Source organism: Nannospalax galili, unplaced genomic scaffold (assembly GCF_000622305.1).
Source record: "Nannospalax galili isolate Female #2095 unplaced genomic scaffold, S.galili_v1.0 scaffold1198, whole genome shotgun sequence".
NCBI classification, from domain to species: Eukaryota; Metazoa; Chordata; class Mammalia; order Rodentia; family Spalacidae; genus Nannospalax; species Nannospalax galili.
In genome coordinates this window covers 33,246-37,592 of record NW_008340898.1, presented here as the reverse complement: position 1 = coordinate 37,592, position 4,347 = coordinate 33,246, and the positions used below count along the sequence as shown (strand labels likewise).

Here is a 4,347-nt window from a genome sequence, read left to right as displayed (position 1 = left end):
TTGAGATTCTTCTCTTTTCTGTATGCCTATGATTCATAAGTTTGGTTTTTTATGGTGTCACACAATTCTTGCATATTCCATTCTTGTGTTTTCTTAAATTTTTCATAACATTTGCTTAAGTGATCTAATTTGTCCACTTTGCTTTCAGTCTTGATAGTCTGTTTTCCATTTCATTCATCCTATTGATGAGGGTTTCTCCTGCAGTTTCTAATTGGCTTACTGAGTGTTTCACTTCCTTCTTCATTTCAGCCTGAGTATTCTTCAATATTTCTCTTTTCTGAATTCATTCAGAAGTTTATCCCTATCTTCTTTCTTTTCTTTGGTTTCTTTGTTTTTGTGTTCTTTAAATTCACTGAATTCTTTTATCATGTTTATAATTTTTCTTTTGCGTTCCATGTCCTGTGTTATCTCTAGGGAGTTCTCACTGTACTCCTCTAAAGGACTATTGGTACTTGCTGGTGATATATTATTTTGGTTTTTCATGTTATTCTTTTTTCTCTGTGACTTTGACTTTTTTCATATTTTCTGATTCTTCTGTGAGACTCAAGCCGTCCTTTCTTGAGTTTGATCTGCTTCTGTATGTAAATTTTCTGTGCTTTCTGGTTTACTTTTGGGGCATGAAAAGCTGGTTGGTCTAGGCTTCAGATTTTCTTTTTTTTGTTTTTGCATTGGAGAGACTTAATTGCTTTTGTCTTCAGGAGTTCCCACAGAGGCCCAAGTGAGCTGAGGCTCAGATGTTCTCAGGCTTTCTCTTTATCCTATGGTCTTGGCCCCTCCAAAAAAGATGTTACACTTAAGAATTTGGGGGCTGGGCTGGACTGGGAGAAGGGCCCAGGATAGAAGCTGGTCTCAGGAAGCTGGTGGCTGTGCCACCCAGGGAAGTAAAGGGAGGTGAGGGCAGGACCAGGCCCAAAGTGTTTCTGGGGGCCACAGGGAGGAACTGGGTTGGTCCGGATGCAAAGGATCAGGAAGCTGTGGTGGCTCTAGACTGAGAGGTTAGCCCCCATGTCTGGGGTGCCAAGACAAGAAATGGGTCTGTACCAGGCTAGAAGGAGAGAAGGGGTGGGGGAGTTGGGAGGGTGAAAAAAGCTGGGGGACTCAAGGTGCGGTGGGCGCACTGGACTTACCCAGGGAAGGTGCTGGGACCAGGACACTGGAGGCTCTGTAATGTTATTTTTACACTTGATCAGAAAGGTCAGGGGAGAATAGCATGGAGCAGTAGAAACAGCTATTGCTAAGATCGTGGAAGACTGCATACCCATGAGCATGTATGTTTTGAAGTCAATGAGATCTAGAGGATGGGGAAGGAAGACAATTAAATCAGAGGATCAAAAAAGCAGGGAACACAGAAAAAAGGAAAATTTTTGAGCATATCAGTGATAGGAAGTCACTGAAACAGATTCCTTATGCCACCTAATAATCCCCAAGCACTGTGATTAAAATATTCATTTACATAATAATTCCATTGTGTCACAATTTTGCCTGGAACTATATTAAAATGGATGGTAGTTCTTGACTTGACTAGTTCAGATAATATCAACTAGGACTCATCAGTGTCCTAAAATCCCTTATTTGGACCACTTGTGCTTGCTAAGGGCTAGCCGGAGTCTCTTTGCCATTCTCCATGTAGACTTTCCTCTTCATACAGACTATCTTAGGCTAACTTATATGTTGACTTTGTAAAATAAATGTTGCAGGGAAAAAGTCCTTTGAAGCATAGAAAACTTATACACACTTCCAACAAACATACTAATCAAATCAAGTCACAAGATCTGCCCATATTTGAGGAGTGGGGAAGTAAACTCCAAAACTTAAAGTACAGCCACTGTGATCATCTCTGCAATTTACTCTATTAACCTACACAATTACAAGTGGGTATCTCAGGACAGCCCAATGTAATTAAGATGAGTACAAAACACTCATCGGGCTACAATAACTCCTTTTCTACAAGTAACCCCAGAGCCAATGCCAAATCTCTGTTCCTCAGGCTATAGATTAAGGGGTTCACCATGGGTGTCACTTCTGCATACATTATTGAAGTGATAACATTCTTAACTTTGGAATTATTTGAGGGAGGAAAAAATAATTGCAAGAGTCCCAGATGTAAGAGCCCAAAATAGTACACAGTGGCAGGAGAATCAATACTCTTCCCTCAGTGGAGATGACTATCTCATTGCAGGAGAGATCTGAGCAGGACAACTTCAAGGGTTCATTGAGATCACAGAAAATGTGGAGGATAGTGTTCTCAGCACAGAAGGACAGGCAACACAGGAGCAGGGTGTGCAGCAGGGCACACATACAAGAGAGGAGCCAAGATCAGCCACCAATGAGTCACACAGCTCCTCTCTCATGATAACCATGTAGTGCAGTGGGTGACAGATGACCACATACTTGTCATATGCCATCACTCCAAGAAGGAAGTTGTCAACATGTACAAAAGCAAGATAAAATACATTTGAGAGGTGCACCCCTCATAAGGGATGGGCAGGTGCTGAGTCTCCATGTTGCTGAGCATCTTTGGGACAGTGACAGTTGATAAGGAGATGTCAGAGAAGGCCAGGTTGCCATGGGGCGGGGTTCAAACCAGCGCTCCCCCCCCTGCACAGTGATGATTGGGGTGAGTAAGCACGCCATTCGCCAGCCCACGCTGCCCCCAGTACCAGGAACACTCAGGAGCAACGGGGAGCCTTGTCAAGCAGGGACTCATTTATTGCAGGTGTTACAGAGCTTATAAAGGCACCTGGAAATCCCCCCTCCCTCCTGAGGGTGTATCTTAAGGATGGTCATGCGCTGATCATGCACTCCTCAGCATTGCGGAAGTATTCTTTAGACTTTCAAAGCAAGTCAGGCCGTGACCCAGTAACTTCCTCTCAGGAATTCTGCAAGGTGGGACCTTTAGGTCCCCACAGGCCAGGTGGCACAGGAAGAAGTACATGGGGGTGTGGAGTTGAGAGTCCAGCCTGATGAGCAGGATGATGAGCAGGTTCCCCAGCACCGGGTCAGGTACATGACCAGGAACAGGATGAAGAAGATGCCCTGTTGTTCTGGCTGGATGGGGAGCCCCAGGACACTGCTTTGGTTCCCTCTCCTCATGTTCCTCTTCCTGCTGGGAATGAAGGAGAAGAAAATATCAGAGACATGAGCTCCTCACCACGTAGACATAACACACATGCTTTTTTCCAGGGGACTGCAACCAAATTCAGACAAACCGTACACATTGCAGTCTGAATCTCAAGTTGGCTTCAAAGTCACCATGGACTATTTCCAATGTTAAAAAAAATTCTTTCAAGAAAGAATGCAAATTTATTCATTTATTCACACATGTTCCACATGTTCTAAACAATATTTTCAGCCCTGGAGACATAATGAAATCCTCTCTTGGAGCACAGATCATATACTAGTTCATAGAATATTGAGCAAGAGCTACAATCTTGCTGCTAGGAGGCTTAAGATGGCCCCTGGCTCCATTTACTTTTCAATGTCCTTGGGTCACTTTCTGTGCATTATCTAAGTTCCTTCTATAAATCAAAAATGCTATAATCTATATATAAAAATTTAAGGTAAATCTATAAAAATGCATGTAATAATCTTAGAGCAGATCTCTACACATGGTCATATTCACCCATGTTAAATACTACAGTAGGACACATTCTGGAAGAAATCAGGGTCCCTATGACCATCCTCACAAATAGAAAGGGAAGCTCTAAGGAACAATTGGTTACCTGTGGGAGTTCTTAGGCCACTGAATTTTTAGGGACGAGATTCTTACGTCCTTTGGCAGAAGAGAAGGTTTGAGGTCCACTTTGTATAATGGCCTCTTGTGGCAGAGTGAATGTGAAAAGTGGAAAACAACCCTAAGCACTAAGAGCAATACTGGGGGGATTACTATACCAAATTACAGAGCTATAGTCATAAAAACAACATGGTACTGGCACAAATATAGATCGATAGACCAATGGAACAAAATTGAAGACCCAAATATGAGTAAACACAATTTCAGCCACGTGATATTTGACAATGGGGCCAAGAATATTCACTGGAGGAAAGACAGCATGTTCAGTAAATGGTGCTGGCAAAACTGGATCTCCACCTGTAGAAGAATGAAACTAAACCCCTATCTTTCACCCTGAACAAAAGTCAATTCCAATGGCTCAGAGACCTCAATGTGAAGCCTGAAACTCTGAAAATATTAGGAGAAAACATTGGGAAAAAAACCTACAAGAAAAAGGCGTAGGAAAGGATTTTCTAAACTGGACATCAATTGCTCAGGAAACAAGGGCAAGAATTAATAAATGGGACCTCATTAAACTAAAAAGCTTCTGTACATCAAAGGAGACAACCAAGGAA

At 42.5% G+C, this 4,347-nt stretch overlaps 1 pseudogene; it reads right to left on the bottom strand.

Moving 5' to 3' along the window:
• Positions 1 to 1,927: 1,927 nt before the first annotated feature.
• The window catches only part of LOC115070886, a 7,314-nt pseudogene continuing 4,894 nt past the window's right edge, over positions 1,928 to 4,347 (bottom strand).